Source organism: Sinocyclocheilus rhinocerous, unplaced genomic scaffold, assembly GCF_001515625.1.
Source record: "Sinocyclocheilus rhinocerous isolate Xijiao unplaced genomic scaffold, SAMN03320098_v1.1 scaffold1252, whole genome shotgun sequence".
Lineage (NCBI taxonomy): Eukaryota > Metazoa > Chordata > Actinopteri > Cypriniformes > Cyprinidae > Sinocyclocheilus > Sinocyclocheilus rhinocerous.
The window spans coordinates 971,861-993,005 of record NW_015640452.1 but is presented as its reverse complement, the minus strand read 5'-3'; the positions used below and the strand labels follow the sequence as shown (position 1 = coordinate 993,005).

Here is a 21,145-nt window from a genome sequence, read left to right as displayed (position 1 = left end):
TATATATATATAATGTCTAGAAAAGTTAAAAAAACTCTTCATTTAGAATTTATTATAATTTTTTCCTTTTGCTTTTGTGGTGAAAATGTGATCTGGACATGTTTTTGTGAGTTTCCCCCCTCAGTGTCAGTCCTTCTGAATGTGCTGTAAAAAAACTGTTATGAGGAGATGTAAAGGATTTTAAAGGATTTCAAGCAATGTAAGGTCGGCATGGTCTAAGTGCAAACCATACCAAGGTTCCCTCAGAGAGGTTAAAAAAAGTTTTTCTGTTCTGTCCACCTCATTATTTTCACATTTGGAATGCACATCTGTGGTTGATGTGACATTTAGACCTGATTAAAGCTGAGGTGGTATGAGCAGTACTTCCCTCATGCTACAGTGACCCGCAATGCTTGAGAATTCCATCCAAACTTGTAAACCTCCAGTCCAAACCCTCTTTTGCCTGAGTGCAGGGGCTTTACGAGGTTGTCAGGTGGTGTGTGCGCTGTGTGAGAGCAGTAACACGCCAGCAGGGATTGAACCCAGCCCAGCGAGAAACGGTCCTCCCGAGGCCGGGCACACGGCAGGCGGTGAGTCATGCAGAGGGGACCAAACTCAGCAAGGCTGACAATGTCCTGTGAATGAAGAAAGTTTGGCCCATTAGAGAAATGAATATCTCAATTCCCATTACTGATCCTTAAATGTCAAGCAGGTGCCATTCAGTCAATGGTGCCATTTTTGCTTTTGTTCTATTTTGTGTTATTATAAAACCTTTATGCAAATGTTGTAGAATATTGATCTTTCACAGCAAAATACAAATTATAATCATTTTCTGAGAACTAAAAAACATGACAAGTGTATCTTAAAGTGTAGCAGTAACTGATAATGAATTCCAAATCATTAGGTACTCAAAGTTTGCTTTAAAATGACATAGGGCCAAACACAATGATTCAAAGAATACTGTTCACAGGATCAGAAACCAAATCAGTTTATCAGTTTAATAAATGCTTTTCCATATCTATGGATACATGATCCAAAGGTAAAAGTAGCTCTTTTGTTACAGAGAGTCTTGCTGCTCAAATAAAAAGGCAGCTTTTGGCATGAGTACACTTGTACTCTCTGCTTTCAAGTACATTGAAAACACATGTCTGGAAGCTGATAAAAGGCACACTTTTCCTCCATGAATTGGCAGAGACTGTACATTCACACACATATATAAATTAATGGACTAAGCATTGCAGTAATGTCATCAAGCACATTACTCTTATTTGGATAGCTGTATCATGACCTCTCCAGCAACTGTGTATTTATGAGCCCTTCAAAATCCCTGGCCGTTGCAAGAACAAATGATGAAGATAAGCAATGCATGGCCTGTGTTCAATTCATTCCTCCGGTGCTCCTATACTGTGTTTACGAGTGTCCAGCCGAATGACAGCCACACTGTTAACCAAGTGCATCTCAGTTACACACCATAAATCATCAAGACTTTTGGTGCTGGGGAAAAATACCTACAGTCATATTCCAAACGGAAAAATATATTGCTTTCGTAACCTACATTAAGGACTGTATACTTTTACTGGTGGATTCAGAGCAGAGTTGAATTTTGTTCCTGTCATTCATTTCCATATTAGTCCAACAAATCCAGTATAGAATAAAAGCAGCCTCTCTTTATCTCAGTATGTTTGTTGGGTAGTGCCAGGAATGGCAACTTTAAGTTGCTGTCTTAACACTGCAAATGCAGCACAGAAGTTGCATCTAAAGCATATATATATATCAAACATGTGGACCTTTCTGATTAAAAGGTTTGGCAATTCCAGTAATTCCAGTGTGAAAAAGTGCAATACAGACTGTTTAATACCGCAAAGAGGCAGCATAAATGCATTTATTCCATGTCCAAACCAGACACATATTATCCATTTAGAGCTTTTATTATATGGTTCTTATCCAAAACGTGCAACTATTTCTGCAGCACGACTGAAGGGTGGTTTATGACATAAATTAGACGGCTTTTTAATCTACTAATAAATTTATAATAAACAAAGTAGAAATAAGAAATAGATTTTTCTCTATTAGATTTGTGGCATGTTGTAATAATGTCTAGGCTGCTACTTTTCATACTAATTTAATTACTAATTCATATAAAATTAATTATTAATAAAGCATTTACAGCCATATTGTAACAAATACCATGCACAGTTAAATAGTACGTTTTCATATGGGCATGTGGAAAGTAGCATAAAGTATATCTTTAAAATCTGGATCTTCAGAAATTATTGACCAAGCTACCAGTTTTCCCCATGTGTAAAATGTATTATCTGTCATGTTAAAAAAGGACAGATAACGAATAACAAAGGAAGTGAGTGAAATGTACATTTCAAACATTTGAAGGTGTGACAAATATTAAGTAATGTGACAATATTAACATTTAGCATATAAATCCTTGCAATGAACAGGCTAACCACTAAAAACTGTGTAGCTTACAGTTAAACATAAGAACAGACTCACAGTCAATGCTGCTTGAAATTGGTCTAAATGCAAGTTAAATTCCATTCATTCCAATGAGGTGATAATATGTTCTTATAAATCTCATGCAATGATATATTCAAATACAATTTTTTGAATGCATTATGAGGGTTAAAGATGGGAAATTATGTTTCCTGTGCAACCATACAATTCATCAAATGCTCTACATATGAATCACAGGTCCATGACTCCCTTAAAAGATAAGTTTGTAGATTTTTAAACAGCTTTGTTTTGTTACAATGGCGGTAGTATATGTTGATGAACAATGTTTATACTTTCTCAGTGTTAGTAAAAGTCCACTGGATGACGCAAAATGCTCTATTTGGCAGACTTTTGTGAAAACTGCAGATCATAGGCCTACTTCCAGGTTTTTAGTATCCCGCCCACAGACAGTCAGATCAAGCCCAGTGCATTATGAGTATATCTATCTATATCATTAAATAAGTAACTTTTCTACTGCAAAGACAGTCCAATTTTATTAAAGGCCCATCTTGTCAGCATAGAATTACCCCTTTAACACAAACTGCAAACTGTCAGTATTCCCTATGCCGTGAACTAAGGAATAAGTAAAATCTGCCACTTTGCACTCTATCCAAAACCTTTGAATTGTGACATTAATTAATACGGCTGAAGTGAAAGCCTTCATAAACAGCATGTGTAATTGAGCAGTTCAACAGCAGAGGGCAGAGTACATGTCCATGGTTGAATGAGCAGTTTCAGGAGGGAGCTGTGATTGAGCCCCCTGCTGTGCACTGGTGGAAACAGAGCCTTCACAGCACCAGCATACCATACGTTTGAGTCACATACAGTGTAATGTAACAGACAATTCCACATTATACAATTGTCCCAGCTGCTTTTGAAGGTGATGCTTCTGAGGTTTTCGGCAGTTTTTATTAATGAGCACTCAGCAGCAGCATGAGCAGCTGTATTTAGTAAAAGTCCACTGGATGACGCAAAATGCTCTATTTGGCAGACTTTTGTGAAAACTGCAGATCATAGGCCTACTTCCAGGTTTTTAGTATCCCGCCCACAGACAGTCAGATCAAGCCCAGTGCATTATGAGTATATCTATCTATATCATTAAATAAGTAACTTTTCTACTGCAAAGACAGTCCAATTTTATTAAAGGCCCATCTTGTCAGCATAGAATTACCCCTTTAACACAAACTGCAAACTGTCAGTATTCCCTATGCCGTGAACTAAGGAATAAGTAAAATCTGCCACTTTGCACTCTATCCAAAACCTTTGAATTGTGACATTAATTAATACGGCTGAAGTGAAAGCCTTCATAAACAGCATGTGTAATTGAGCAGTTCAACAGCAGAGGGCAGAGTACATGTCCATGGTTGAATGAGCAGTTTCAGGAGGGAGCTGTGATTGAGCCCCCTGCTGTGCACTGGTGGAAACAGAGCCTTCACAGCACCAGCATACCATACGTTTGAGTCACATACAGTGTAATGTAACAGACAATTCCACATTATACAATTGTCCCAGCTGCTTTTGAAGGTGATGCTTCTGAGGTTTTCGGCAGTTTTTATTAATGAGCACTCAGCAGCAGCATGAGCAGCTGTATTTCCATGATGACAGAAGACATACACATCCCTAAGCTCTCTCCAGTCCTGCATTTATTTTGCTGTGATCATGCCCTCAGAGACTGTTAACACAAGAACCACGGCCAAGTGCATTTACTTACGTGCGCCTGGATTGTTAGTCACTCGATGGCCAGTTTTTTTGCATGACGGGCAAAACAAAAGTGAGATTAAATTACAGTTCAACTCAAACTCAGCAGTCAGCTCAGTACGCTAATGCAAATGTCCATTTAACCATTGTTTTCGTTATGGTTTCAAGTTCAGAGAACTAGTGTTAGCTTGTTTTCTCTTTCTCTGTGCCTTTCTGTCGTTCTTCCTCCCTCTCACTGAGAATCTGTCATTTACATTGTTGTGTGTGAGCACAACACACTAATCATACAGTATGCACTTCTGCTGTTTAGGTGATGACAAGGAGAAACCCCAACAATACAGAGACAGCTTAAAGGAGGATCTTTCTGTCTTATGCTTTTACCATGCATACTGTGTACTTATGTTTTTCTTAATGGTAGAGGAAAAACAATGATGGATTTCACTGTATTCACTCACCAGATCCCCGTCACGTGTTCTGCTGTTTGCTGCAACCACAGTGGATTGGTGTAAGCTGACTGTACGTCCATATATAATGAAACACCTACAGAAGTACAAAAAGAAAAGAAAAAACACAGTGAGAGCACAGAGAGAAAATACAGCTTTCTCAATAATTGATAACAAGAATCAAATGTTAAGTCATGAATATGACATAGATCTTGCATCGTTCAAAATATACACCATTTTGTTTTATGAATGTGTACTCTTTTTTTTTTTTAGTAGACTGCGAGTGTGTGTTTGCAGGAGATGGGGCAGAAGTGATCCATTTGTCCAGTTCAGACAAACAGTATGAATGCAAGTGTCATATTGCTTCTATATAACTGTTCAATAAACAAACAGTTAAAATTAAGATATTATATTACAATCTAAGCACTCTACCATTTAATCCTGGATGGAACTCAAAGACACTTACAACATAATCTTATGGTCAATCATCATCAATGTAATCATTACAATATATGATATTTTCTATCCTCTAATCCTAAACATAACTCTAATAGAAACCTTTCTGCATTACGATTTTTATTTTAAAGTGTGTTTCTCATAGTGTACACAGTGTAGGTGATTTCAGGTTTTACTGTACATGTGAAGACATTTGGTCCTCACTGACCTGCACACACACACACACACACACATATACACTAGCCTCTCTGTGCCCCCTCTCTTTCAGGGCGCCTGGCAAAGCTGCGGAGGAGCTTGGCACAGCCACAAGCATGTGTGTAATTTTATACAGGCGTTCCGTTCTCATTGCATGCCAGTTCACAAATCCTCCATTTCAAACTGCTTGCCCTGTAAAAATGCATAAGGACTCCGCATACCACAAAACATGGAGCGTTCACTTGGCACGCAACGCTCCGACACAGTGCACACACACACACACACACACACATACATAGGCCTGTCCATATCTTGCCCCTGCGTTGTCTCACTTACTGTAGGTTTGTTCTGGGCCACACATGCTTTCCATTTTATTTGCCATCACAGTTGCCAAATGAGCAGATGATATTTGGAGAGGAGAAGTGAATGAAGAGCAACTGGGTTTGACGCATAATGATATCCTGTTGAAATGAAATTCATCAAATGGTAATTACACTCCTTCAAAAACAAACCAAACATTGAATAGTTCAAAGTTCGTCACTGGAAATTGGAGGACTGAAATTAAAACTGATTGAAAATACAGAAGCTTAGGAAAGAAAAACACTACACTTTCATGTAGTCATGCAGATGTGGCCACAAACTATATAGCTAGCTTCTCTATTTAGTTAGATATCAAAACTACATTCCCTCAAGAATCTCTTCAGTCTTGAGGGAGAAGATATCAGAGGAGTCTATATTTTTATAGCTCAGGTGCGAGTGAACGAATAGTGAAGCACAATGCTCCTCTCATCCGTGCAGCCGCTCACTAAAGAGTTTTGACTTTCTCAAAGGTTTCTGAAACACAAACGAACAGCATTTGTGTTTGAGGTTGTGAGGAGTTTTTCTGTAATCATACAGAGTGAGTGTTAACAGCAGGTCACAGAGATGTCGGAGCCAGAGAGGACAGGAACTGCTCAGCACACAAGACAGGAAGTTGTTTTACTCACAGCTGGTCCTGGGAATGTAAAGAGCGTGAAATGGCAGGAAGAGAAAATACATGGCATGCTGTACAGAAATAAATGTGAACCAACATACAGTGTACAAATACATCTTCACTGAGATTCCGTAATGTGGTAACACTTTACAAAAAGTCCTATTAGTTAACGTTGGTTAATGCATTAACATGAACAATGAGCAATACATTTGTTACAGTATTTATGTTATCTTTGTTAATGTTAGATAAATACAACTTTTCATTGTTAGTTCATGTCAGCTCAGATCCATTAAATAATATTAACAGACACAACTTTTGATTTTAATAATGTATAAATTGAAATTAACATTTACTGATTAATAAATGCTTTAAATTTGTTTTTCATTGTTAGTTCATGTTAACTAATGCACTTAACTAATGCTAACAAATGGAACTTTATTGTAAAGTGTTACCTCTAATGCATTATGCATCTAGACGTAATACATTTGACATCAACTTTGACTCTTTTTTAATGTTTCAATTCTTGTGCATGATTAATCATCTTGTGCGTGATTAATTACTGCATGCTATTCTAAAGATCTTCCATTAAAACGTAACTAAAAATAATTAAAAGTAAAGTGAAAATAGCTCCAAAATCATTTTTCGTTTCTTCTAATGTAATTAAAGCAGCCTGTACAGAGAAAAATAATATTAAAGCTGCACTACACAAGTTTTTATTATTATTATTATTATTATTTTTAATGAACAAAATTCCATTATTGAGTGAGTATGAGACCAGTTCATATTTTGGGTGGTCAGGTTCACATTTGGCAGGAAATTTCAGGTTTACATCATTCATTCTTGTGTGTTTGCATCTGTAGTATGGCGTTAGATATGCTACTTACTTGCTCAGACAACAGCATGAGGTAGGACGCCCTTCTTACTGTCAGTGGGTCTTATTCTGTTGAATATGTCTGACATAGTGATCAGAGGCATCAGATTAATCAGATTTATCCATGCTGAAGAACCACAACTGGTAAAAAAGAAAGAAGAAAAGAACTTCATTAGTAACTTGCCATTTTATGTTTTAAGCACAGATGGCGATAGAGAGGTCAAGGTTCTTCAGATGTTCTTCAAGTGCAGGTCGTTAAGTGCAGGTTTAAGGAATAACATCATAGCAGAAGTTGGAGTAATAGTTATCATTTGTTCATCATCATGTCATTCTGACCCTGTATTATTTATTTCTTCCGTGAATCACAAAAATATAACATTATCAAAATGTCCAAGCTGCACGTTTGCACATGAATGAAAGTGGTTGTTGATTTACATAGCCAAGCTCTAAAACTGACAAAAAAGACCACAAAAGTAAGTTTTCATATATGGCTTGTATGCTATATTATAAGTCTTTTGAAGCTTTGTATGAGGACCAAACTCAAATATGAGTTCCAATTCAAAAATAGTAGGTTTTCGACAAACACAAGATCAGTTCCTGCATGTCACATGACCAAAACTTCAAATGACTTGTATAGTGCTTTTGGTCCTTTCCACTTCATCATCCATTTTCACTGTATTGCAAACACAAGTTCAAGTTCGTTTTGGGATGAACTTATCATCTGAATGTGTAACAAAAGCCAATACATGTTTCTTTGAGCTACAGAGTTTTTTGACATGTGTGAAGTGTTGCCTAAGAATTTACGTCAGAAAAATCAATGGATACAAAGGCCCAAACATTCTCTGACTCTCAGACACACACAAACAAAACAATGCTCATGGTTTTTGTCCAGAGAGTTAGTAATCAAACATTTAACAAAGATTCACCCTGACTCAGCTTCAGTTAAGATTCAGGACCCTGTATATATTCTATACAGATCTTGCAACGATAAAATGGAGTGTGTGTGTGATGCAAGGACGTTTGGGCCAAACAGCTGGAGTCCTGGTGTAGACGCCTCAGAGTTCCTGTCCAGCTGAGCAGAGGGTGGAGAAGACTTCACATCTCTCTGACACACACAAACAAACCAGCTCTCTAACACTCTTAGACAAACAAACATAGAGGGCGCAGGATATCATCCAAGAAAATACAAGTGAAGACTGATTTGATACTTTTCAAGGGTTAGACTTGAGCCCTTCTTTCTCTCACTGTCTTTTATGTCTTTCACTGCCTGTCTCTGTATATATCACTCACTCCATCTGGCCACATGATTTGAATTAGGTTCAGACTCACTACCTCTCATCAAATAAGGCTGGATGGCCATTCGATGGAAAAGCTGACACATTGAGTGACGGTGTAAATAAGAGACTGTTTGTGTGTGTTTGTGAGCGTGGCTGGACGGAATGTGTAAACAAGTGTGTGAATATTAATAAGAGAATATTTGGGTTTTGAAAACGGTGGAAAATGTGCAGAAAAAATTGTTAGCGGACTCAAAACGAGATGGTCTGCTAGAACACATTCGTCTACACAACCAAACTGTGAATTGAGTGTGTGTGTGTGTGTGGGGGGGGGGGAATTGTACTTTTTTTCTGTTAAAAATTAAGACTGTGACTAAAAATGTGATTTTAAAAAAGGTGCAGATTTATTGTGCTTGTTTGTAGGGCTAATAATAAATTATTATTATTATTAAATAAAATTGACCAAATAAATATTGTTATTGCAAAGAATGTGATATTTATATTTTAAATAAAATTATTTTATGAAGAATATATCTTTTTTTTAAAATATATATTATATATTAATTTTACAATATAACTGTAAACAATAATATTTATGGATGCCATATCACGATTTTGGTTTTATTTTGATTAATCATGTAACCCTACTCATTTGAATAAGACAAAACATATAAAATATATAAAAACTTTATTTTTGATTAGTAATATGCATTGCTAAGAACTGCATTTGGACAACTTTAAAGGCGATTTTCTCAGTATTTTGATTTTTTATTCTTTCAGATGATGTATAAATCTCAAAATCTCACCCTTATGACTGGTTTTGTTGTCCAGGGTCACATATAGTAAACAATAGGTGCATAGGTTCATGCCTAAATCATTCTGGTATGTAATTTTAATAAAGCAATCCAGTCCTAATGGTAGAAATTAGTCCCATCCTACATTTAGTCCCAGTTCACGTTGAAATACATTACATGACTCAAGTTCAATCATGAATGATACACAAATTCCTCCTCTATGTCAACCAGTGGTTTCATGTCCTGATTCACAGAAATAGAAGGACTGTGTGAACTCTTCTCTGGTGTATATAGTGGTATATAAGTGACTCCAAAACACTGGCCTGTGTACACATATCAGAGCCCTTGGTAGACAGTCAAATTCAGAGTGAGTGAATAGAAGTTCAAGTGGAGGATAACCACAGAGACATTACAGAAAACTAACCTCTTGTGTCTCCCGCGGTCTCACTGATAGGGCAGCATAGCAAAAACATTAACCATCAAACAACAGAGGGTGTTTTTGCTCTCTTGTTTGGTGTCTAGTGGTTTACCACAGTTTGGTGGGATTAACTTGATTAATGGCACAACTATTCTCTGCAGAGTTTGTCATAGTTCTGCAACGTAGCATTTCTCACCATTATCTTGACCAGATTATTTTGAAATGATTTAAGCACATCCATTCCTGTCAAACAAATATGAATCTGTCTTTTCAAAAATATCCTGGTTTTATTCTGGATCTATCTGAATGTATAGGAAAGAAAAATCAGCACTAACAAAAGGAGAATAATGCAAACAGAAGCTATAAAAAGTAAAAGTCCCTCAAAATCTCACGTCTCCTCTAGAGTTTTAAAAGAGATTCTCAACAATGACTCAAAGTGCGCTTTATTTTGCCAAGATACTAATGCTGCAATCAAAAGTCATAAATTCTTCTTCTTCAAAAGTCGAAATTCTTCTAAGACCAAATGATCTGAACTGTTCCATCCAACATTCACTTTATATATCAAATATTAGTGCATGTTAATAATTACCATTTGTGTCCAATTTTAAAGGGATAGTTTACCTCAAAATGAACATTCTGTCATCATTTACTTACCCATGTTGCTCCAAGCCTGCATGACTGTCTTTAAGAGTGTTGGTAATTAAACAGTTTTGCTGCCCATTGATACCTATCAATGTAAAACACACACACACACACACACACACTGAAATATTTATCAAAATATCTTCTTTTATGTTACACATAAGAAAGAAAGTAATGCAGGCTTGGACCGACATGAGTAAATGATGACAGAATTTTCCCTTTTAAGTCAACTGTCGAGCAATTTGAGCAGAAACATCTACGAAAAGATTGATATATTAAATGAAACACAGTCATAAACTCCATTAAGTCTCCAATAAGTTACTGTATGAAAGAGCAAACTCTGAGCGACAAAAATGTCCTTTGGGCATGCACATGGTCTCGATGTATGTGTGGATGTATAAGAACTTCCTCTTTCCCAAGTTCTCTTTGTCTTTGGGAATGTGCTGTACTGCTGGAATCAGAGGGGTTGGAGTGTGCTGTGGATCATGTAACAGAGCACATCTATCACTTAGCCTGTATTTGAGCAGGCTTCGCCTCTGAGCACATGGAGAGGGAAGGGCAGAGCGAGGGAAGGTGGGAGAGAGGAAAAGAGGGGGGTCGGAATGAACAGGAGCGTCTTTGTAAATCACCCGGGCATTCCGTGCTGTGACATCCAACCCCTCACAATGGGGCTCCTTTAAGACTCCAGGAGCGGAGCTTGGGGGACACGGAGGGGAAATGAGTTAGTACAACTCTACAATCCCACATCAAATTCACTGTCATGGCCTCAGCAGGGAGCCGCACAGCCCGGGCCTGGGCCCTAATGTCACCCCAAATTTACCCAAATCCTCTATTTTCACATACCATTAAAGGCAGTGGCCTGTGACTCTATAAACTCATCTGATGTAAACCCACGTCCAGATCTCAGATGGTGGTAATGGAAACTTTATTAGAAAGTTCAACATTAACCATCAAACAACAGAGGGTGTTTTTGCTCTCTTGTTTGGTGTCTAGTGGTTTACCACAGTTTGGTGGGATTAACTTGATTAATGGCACAACTATTCTCTGCAGAGTTTGTCATAGTTCTGCAACGTAGCATTTCTCACCATTATCTTGACCAGATTATTTTGAAATGATTTAAGCACATCCATTCCTGTCAAACAAATATGAATCTGTCTTTTCAAAAATATCCTGGTTTTATTCTGGATCTATCTGAATGTATAGGAAAGAAAAATCAGCACTAACAAAAGGAGAATAATGCAAGCAGAAGCTATAAAAAGTAAAAGTCCCTCAAAATCTCACGTCTCCTCTAGAGTTTTAAAAGAGATTCTCAACAATGACTCAAAGTGCGCTTTATTTTGCCAAGATACTAATGCTGCAATCAAAAGTCATAAATTCTTCTTCTTCAAAAGTCGAAATTCTTCTAAGACCAAATGATCTGAACTGTTCCATCCAACATTCACTTTATATATCAAATATTAGTGCATGTTAATAATTACCATTTGTGTCCAATTTTAAAGGGATAGTTTACCTCAAAATGAACATTCTGTCATCATTTACTTACCCATGTTGCTCCAAGCCTGCATGACTGTCTTTAAGAGTGTTGGTAATTAAACAGTTTTGCTGCCCATTGATACCTATCAATGTAAAACACACACACACACACACACACACTGAAATATTTATCAAAATATCTTCTTTTATGTTACACATAAGAAAGAAAGTAATGCAGGCTTGGACCGACATGAGTAAATGATGACAGAATTTTCCCTTTTAAGTCAACTGTCGAGCAATTTGAGCAGAAACATCTACGAAAAGATTGATATATTAAATGAAACACAGTCATAAACTCCATTAAGTCTCCAATAAGTTACTGTATGAAAGAGCAAACTCTGAGCGACAAAAATGTCCTTTGGGCATGCACATGGTCTCGATGTATGTGTGGATGTATAAGAACTTCCTCTTTCCCAAGTTCTCTTTGTCTTTGGGAATGTGCTGTACTGCTGGAATCAGAGGGGTTGGAGTGTGCTGTGGATCATGTAACAGAGCACATCTATCACTTAGCCTGTATTTGAGCAGGCTTCGCCTCTGAGCACATGGAGAGGGAAGGGCAGAGCGAGGGAAGGTGGGAGAGAGGAAAAGAGGGGGGTCGGAATGAACAGGAGCGTCTTTGTAAATCACCCGGGCATTCCGTGCTGTGACATCCAACCCCTCACAATGGGGCTCCTTTAAGACTCCAGGAGCGGAGCTTGGGGAACACAGAGGGGAAATGAGTTAGTACAACTCTACAATCCCACATCAAATTCACTGTCATGGCCTCAGCAGGGAGCCGCACAGCCCGGGCCTGGGCCCTAATGTCACCCCAAATTTACCCAAATCCTCTATTTTCACATACCATTAAAGGCAGTGGCCTGTGACTCTATAAACTCATCTGATGTAAACCCACGTCCAGATCTCAGATGGTGGTAATGGAAACTTTATTAGAAAGTTCAAGACATGACATTTTTACTTCATCTTGACCCTCCTGTAACTATGAATTACCACATGCATTTTTTTGGCAGATGGAGATTTCAAAAATGTCTGATTTTGACCTTGTAGAGTGACCTCGTATTCAGAGCTCATGTTAACCCACTGAATGATCCAAGACTAATAAATGCAATACCCGTGTTATAAAGAAACATTAGTCGAACTCTTTCCCAACCACCAGATTGTGTAAGTTACATGCTGATCAAGTTGGTTTCTGTGTCCTAACCTGAACCAAATCTTGTTATTCCTAGCTCATCTTTCTATGAAAATGACTTAAAGGGATAGATCACCCCAAAATGAATATTTACGTATGAATATTCTATCATCATTTACTCACCTTCATGTCATTTCAAACCTCAGTGTTTTTTGTCCAGTGGGGGTCAATGTTGTTTTGGACCCCACTGAAGTTCAGTGTATGAACAAAAACAGTTGAAACATTTTCTAAAATATCTTATTTTGTGTTTAGAATATGAAAGTAAAATATAATATAATAATAGTCACAATCTCACTGTAACCTGCCACCTTTGCACTACATTTCCCTACATGCTTCCCTGTCAACACCTGCACTCATTCAGTCATCATCTGCACCTATCACTAATCTATCACCTCATCATCCTCCTCCCTGCATATAAGCCCGCACCTACATCTCTGGCTTCTGGTCTACGACTAGGACTACTCCTTGATTCGTGCAATCGACTTACCTGGGTAACTTACATGTGTGATATTCTCCCTGTCTCCGAAACTCCAGTTTACTGCTCCAGTCTCCAGCTCCCCTTGTTTTCGCCAGCATCTTGAAAGATAAGATAACTGTCTGTTATATCCAGCGACTGTGGAATATTAGTGTGTGTGGTGCTACTTTTCTTCATCCATGGACTATTCTACCTCACAAGCTCTGTTGTTGTTGCTTGTATATTCACCTAGTGCACTGATTGTTACAATAAACCATTGTGTGTTGTTTCAGCGTATTATCTGAGTCTGTGTTTCCTGATATATAATATAATATAATATAACATAATATAATATAATATAATATAATAAATAGTATTTTTATTAATGCACTAATATTTTTTTATGAAAAAATAGAAAAACAATGTGAATATCAGTCCTGTCTTTACTTTTTTCTAACATTGGTTAATGGTTAATCATATTTGGTTTGGATAACTCAAGCTTAATGTTAAAGTCAACGTGCAAAAGGAAGAACTGACTATAAAATGCCAAGCTTAAATTCTGCATGAAGTGGAAATTGCATCCATCTTTTCTTCCCTATTTTGATATAAAACCATGTGAAACAGCATATCGATCACAAAAAAAATTTATAATATATATATATATGTATATATATAGGGTGGAACTAGATTTTGTTCAGGAACTGATTGAATCTTTGTTGTTGTTTGATAGAAAAAGGGTCATTTTTTTAATTCTCTAAATATCAGAGTTGTCACCATCTCTGTAAAACAATCTAATGTTGATACAAGTTTTATTTCAGGCTCTGTCATTTTTTTTTTTTGAACAATCCATTGTGTTCATCAACAACAACAAAAAAAAAACTCTATAGTGCACCTTTAAAAAAACACAACCTCAGTCTTGGCAATTTTACTTGACTGGTTGAATGAGTTGAATGTCCAGAGGGCAGAGACACTCACAAACATGCCACTGGTGTTTGAAATGCTATGTTAACATTCAAAACTCCATCGTGACTGTTCTTTGGGGCTGAAAAATTCAAATCAATTTCATTTCAGTTTCTTCAGTGGCAGCTGGAGCCCAGAGTCAAATCCCAACACAACCGGACGGCACGGCGCTTGACAGTACATGGATGTGTGTTCGTATTGGTATATGTGTGCAGTATAATGTGTGGCCTCCAAAGCTCTTCTGACTGCTCAGAGGCAGCGAGAGATGGAGGGCAAAAAGAGAAAGACAGAAGAAGAAAATGAAGGAATAAATAGGATGGAGGGTGAGAGGAGGGAGAAGGATAGTTGTGGATTTTGAACACAGGTCTGTTTGAGTTTGATTAATAGGACTCTTTCTCCGTTTTTTGTATCCACAGTTTTAATTAAAGGGACCCCCTGGAGAGAGGGAATACTGCATACCCCGACAGATATGACTGCTGAGGAAAGAAATGCAGATGGTTACAGAAATGTAAATATAACAGAGCTTACAAAGCAATCCAAAGACACTTAGCCTGGCCAATTAATGAGCTCTAACTATGATTTCAAGCTTCTTTGTTTGTTTCCATTTCACTATCTTTGGGTCACTCCTGTGTAAACAACAACATCAACTAACATAACTACAAAGGCTAATATAGTTGGTGTTTTTGCATGTGTTTAGGCCTATGACTGGTATGAGGCAGGGCATCGGCAAGGTCACTTTGCCTCTGTATGGCAGAGATCTCTGTATAATGTCCCAGGGCTTCGTGCTCAACCTTGGTGGACGGCTGAAGAGACTGGATAATCAACTAACATAACTACAAAGACTAATATATATATATATATATATATATATATACATACACACACACACACACACACACACACAGTGGGTATAGAAAAGAATCACCCCCTTTAAAATAATCACATTTTGTTGCTTTGCAGCCTGATTATTTTCTATATACCTACTAAATTCCTACTAAATATACCTACTAAGATGATATCATTATTTACTCACCCTCACAAGTAAATAAGGAAAAGAGGTGTGTGATGATTGATCTTTTTTAAAATGTGATGCCAGTGCTTTAAATTACATCCAACCAGACAACACAGTCCATGTTTTACAAAACCGGACTAACAGATCTGAATAATGTGATTATAGCTCCGTTTCATCCAGCAAGTATACACGTTAATCAGACTTCAGTTGTCCTCTTTGTTGTACACATGCTCTGGAAGTGACGAGAAATTGTATTTAATCCTTCAAATAGTCAATAATGCATTGTGTCATGTATAGCTTGGACTGACAGATGAAGACTGTAGCTTGATGTAAATAGTGATTATGAACCGCAACTAGGCAACAAAAGGATCAGTATATTGAAAAAACAGAGCATCTAACAAAAGTTTAGGAGGAACAAAAATTCCCATTTACAACACTAACAATAATTAGCTTCTTGCCTCACACTTGTGACCAGGTATGAACTTCTTTGTCTTATTACATTACTGGCAAGACCATTAGTGCTGTGGGGTTATGGTCATGTGACCATGTTAACATCAGAAGCACCTTGTACAGTTCTCTGATACCAAACCACAGCAAAACCCCTCCTCACGCCAATCAAAGCACATTTTGATGTAGCTTTGTCCTCTTTCTTCCTGGTTTTCTTTCCTGGATGCCTTATTTTTCTATTTAGCACCTTATTATTACCCTTCTCCTGCTCTAACGAGACGAGAACATGCTTGCTTAGTACATGCTCCTTTGGGAGAGCAGAGCAGAAAAGAAAGAACAGAATGAAAGAAGGAGTGATGTATAAGCGTAGGTGAAATAAGATAAAAACAGCTGAGGTGAAAACTGTGAACTGGGAGCTGTGAACTGAGCTCTATAAAACATATTTTTTTATTCTGGAGACAAGATTTAAGAAAGCGAGGAATAGGCTACACTACTCACACATTAATCATATCTCGCAAGCCTGATTATTTGGTTAGGACACTGTTTATGACTTTATTCTTTGTAGGATATTTCTCAAGTAGCTAAACCATATTTCAAAAACTTGCAAAGATGTAAATTCCATCATAAGCGATTCACGTTTCAAAGGATCTTTCCCTTTATGACCACAACATTAATCACTGGTGGCCTGGCTGAGGGTCAGGACCACAAAATTGTAAGAACAAGCAAGCAGACAAGGAAATTCTGATCCAGATTTTCATAACCCAGATTTCTAAATTGTACTAGCTTATATAGAAACCTGTTTCCACCACAGAAGAAAAAATAGGAAATTAAAAAAGGTAAATTTGAAATAAGAGGTCACACTGTGAGACATAAAGTTAAAATCACAGGAAATAAAGTCCAAAGTACAAAAAAACAAAGCTGCAATTGTGAAATATCATAACACTATTAGCTTCTTGCCTCACATTTTCAAATGATTATGTGTGAAGTGATCAAGGAAGTTATGTACTGTTTTGTTTTATTACTTAGGAAGTCTGGAAACTGTGTTATCTTTATTACTGGCAAGACCATTAGTGCTGTGGAGAAGGATCAGTATCTGGGGTTATGGTCATGTGACCATGTTAACTTCAGAAGCACCTTGTACAGTTCTCTGATACCAAACTGCTGTAAAACCCCTCCTCACGCCAATTAAAGCACATTTAGATGCAGCTTTGTCCTCTTTCTTCCTGGGTTTCTATCCTGGATGCCTTATTTTTCTATTTAGCACCTAATTATCATATTCCTCTTGCTGACCAATCAGAACTGTGCTACAGTCAGGAATGAAACCACACCAAGCTGGTATCGTCTGGCCTCCTGACTGAGCCTGGTTTCTCCCAATGTTTTTTTCTCCATTTCTGTCACCGATAGAATTTTGGTTCCGTGCCACTGTCGCCTTTGGCTTGCTTAGTTTGAGACGCTTGACTGATTGCACAGACACTATTGGAAGAGAACTGAACTGGATGATGATATCATTGAATCATCAATGAACTGAGTTTAGCTGGAAAAACGACTCTTTGTTATTATCATCTTGCATTATTAACAAACTATTTTCCTGTTTGACACTGTAAAGCTGCTTTGGCACAATCAGTATCGTATAAAGCGCGATATAAATAAAGGTGACTTGACTTGCTCTAACAAGATGAGAAAATACTTACTCAATACATGCTCCTTTGGGAGAGCAGAGCAGAAAAGAAAGAACAGAATGAAAGAAGGAGTGATGGATAACTGTTTGAAAACGATTATGCCCTCATGCACCATTGACAACAAGGATCTCAGGTCTTCAGAGACAGGTGGTGTCCATATCCGTGACCAGCTGACGAAGTTAACATTAACCCATTGATGATAGTGCAACTTGCTGCAAATCTGGCACCCTGCTGCAAAGTGCATCTGCTGACACACATTCTCACTCACTCACACACTTGCTACAGCTGGGTTTACACGCTTACTCTGCTTTGATGTTCAGGGCCTCTGCATCAGCGCTCCAAAAATAAATGCAAGAGCAGTTTGCCACTCTAGAGACACATATTCCAATGAGTCACCCTGTCAATCCCCAAAGAACACGGCACAGACGAGAGAAAAGGCAAAGAGCGCGGAGAACCTGAGCGACAACTGATGGAGGCATGCATGTATTTATATTTGCAAAATCCTTATGTGTTTATGGCCATGGTTTGATCCCATAAATGTAACTCACTGACTTAAAAATATTTGTCAAGGGTATATACAACTGACTTGCTATAGAAACTAATTTAAACAAGTAATCTCAAATAAAAACAAAAATATACACTACCGTTAACAAGTTTGGGGTCAGTTAGATTTTTTAAATGTTTTTGAAAGAAGTTTTTATGGTCACCAAGGTTGCATTTATTTGATAAAAAGTATAGTAAAATTTTCTGAATTTTCAGCAGCCATTACTCCAGTCTTCAGTGTCACATGATCCTTCAGAAATCATTCTGATTTGGTGATTTGCTGCTCAAGAAACATTTCTTATTATCAATGTTAAGAACATATTTTGTGATAACCTTGTTACATGTTTTAAGGATTCTTTGATGAACATAAAGTTTAAAAAACAGCATTTATTTGAAATAGAAATCTTTTTAAATCTTTATAGTCAGTTTTGATGAAATAGAAGTACTAATTTCTTCTTTAATGTTCTTGTTCCTGACCTTTAAAGAAGTGCAGCTGGACTCTGTTCTGAATCCAGAGGGGATATTTAAATTTTTCAGGCTTTCTGCTCACATGGACCTCCTTTCTCTGCAAAAACACAGTGACTGAATTACAAATACATTACATAGCAAAGCATATAATTGGCTTTTCCAACACATGCACTCCTCTGTAAGAAATAGTATATTTGAATAACATCGAGCACATTCTGTTCAAACACAGACTGAGAATGACTGCAATGAAAGCTAAGGATAATATTGAAGGGGAAATGGTTGGCTAGATGCCTTTATTAAATACTCATTATTTGAGTGTCTGCAAACATTTTAATAGTCTGACTAGTCTATATTTCCAAGTAATTTTACTTTAATTCACTGGCATTTTCAAATGGAACAGGAAATCAGAATTTTTACTGAATTGGGAATTAAAACTCTTTCCACTGTAATCAGCACCGCTGTCATTTTGTCATCTGCTCTGTTCTCGTGTGGTTTTAGCAGCGTGCTGGTGTCCTTGTTGTTGTGCTATCCTCGTGATAACACTCCCAGCGATTTCAGTTGCCCCAAAATGTTCAAGTGTGTGTGGTTTGTGTGCATGTCTTCTAAACGCAGTCACACACACACACACACACACACACACACTCAGATGTGGATAAATGACATCAGCTTGGTTCATACGCCGGGCCTCATCAGACACTAAACTCCCAGGAAAATTAACCATCATTACAGAGAGAGAGAAAAAAAATATCATTGGTCCTGGGATGTTGGTAGACGGGAGAAATAAGTACAAGCATAATTATGATAATGAGAGGAGGACAGCAGGGAGAAGGTAGATATTAATGACAGCTCATTATCACAGTCAAAGACATCAAGCACATCTCTCTCACTCTCCTTGTCTGTATGTCAGAATCAGACCTGGGTTTTTTTTTCAGTGTATCCAGAAGCAGACACATGCCTCTATTTCAGATTTTGTCATTCTCTTCATCCTTATTTTCTATCCATACTTTTCTCTAGCAGGTTTAAAGGGATAGTTCACTTAAAAATGAAAATTCTGTCATCATTTACTCACCCTCATGTCGTTCAAACCGGAGTTTCTTTCTTCTGCTGAACACAAAAGAAGTTAGCATAACTTTCTTTAAAAAGTTACATTGAAAAATTATAATTAATTTCAGAAATTCATAGTATTTGTTGCATATTATGTATTTTGTGGTAATGGATTGTATAAAATCCTAAAATGTTGTTTATTTACAGCTTTAAATTAGATTTGGAAAGTGGTCTCACTGTATATATTAAAGAACTGTGATTGCAGCACAGAGGGGAAGGATGTGGAGGCTTCAAATTAGATTTTGAATGTGGTCTCAGACGTTTGGACCTCACTGTATATATTAAAGAAGTGTGACTGCAGCACAGAGGGGAAGGATGTGGAGGTGGATGTTTTTTTTCCTCTTAACAAGCATTTCATTCATTAGAACATGGGAACAGGAGGGATGCAATTTAGCCCGTGTGCCTTTGTTCTGTAAAAATGAAACACTGTGAAACATAACTGGGAACAGCCTCAGAGGAAAACATACACACACAGAGAAAATACTCTGCTGGGCAGCTAAAGCAGAAATATCAGTTCAGGTTGAGGGGGGTAGGACTGGACTAGTATAGCTTTTATTTTCCAGGTGTTTTGTGTGGCTATATCTGTGTAATGTCAGTTCAGAGATCCAAAACATTTCTGAGGATGAGAGAGAGGGAGGAAGAGGAGATCCGGCTCATAAGCACCTCAGTAGTTCTGGAGAACATCCAGGGGCAGAGAGACTCAGAGGGTACATGGTCTCCTCACCGTCTTGGAATGCTTGAAGCCGAAGAGGGGAGGAGGGTCACGGTTGTGTTAAATTCAGACCCAAGGCCTCATTTTGGAAAGAAGCCACCCGAGCATGTAACCATCCAACCTGCACACATCCCAGTGGTCTGCACGGCCTCCTACTTTAGCTAATTAGCAAGCCTGCTGCTTTTTCTCATGCCTGCTTTTCCAGCACTCTCCCTATCCCTTGATTTTTTCAGCCTACAGGGCTTTCAGGGAGGACACTAACAGACAGAACCTGGGCAAATGAGGAAAAGAGCAAGGCCTTGATGATCATGGGGGGGCTCATGAATTATAACTGGTAAATCCTTTGTTTGAGCTCATTTAGTTTGGCTTTGTTACTTTCATGTGATAGTTACTGATGTTTTCCCTGAGCCTGGAATTTAGTAACTGAGCCTTTGTGGACATGATGAATCATAGTCTATAGGAAAAGGAACAAAGCAGATACGACTCCATCACAGCAAGAGCTCACTGTAAAAAGTGTTCAGAACAGAATGCTAATGTACTGTTAACTATGTACGCTGCAGTATAATAGCATGTGGAAACAATTCACATAATGCAACGATAAACATTTCAAACATTAATATGCTATTTGGTTTTGGTCAAGATCTTGTTTACATTGTACGTTTTAGAGTTATCTAAAGTTATCATATCAAAAATAAAAAAAAATTTAGCAGTCAGATAAAAAAATTCAGAACAAAATGTTAGGACAGTGTGGCAGACGTTACTTCTAGTGCATTCTTTTGGAGGGAAGGTCAAATCAAAT

At 37.7% G+C, this 21,145-nt stretch overlaps 1 long non-coding RNA gene across 1 annotated transcript; it reads left to right on the top strand.

The window, feature by feature from the left end:
• Window positions 1–13,400: 13,400 nt before the first annotated feature.
• On the top strand, window positions 13,401–17,039 carry LOC107752926 (uncharacterized). The gene is made up of 4 exons (XR_001641412.1): window positions 13,401–13,458; window positions 14,493–14,704; window positions 14,798–14,889; window positions 16,867–17,039. It is a non-coding gene; the product is annotated as an uncharacterized LOC107752926 (long non-coding RNA).
• Window positions 17,040–21,145: the final 4,106 nt, after the last annotated feature.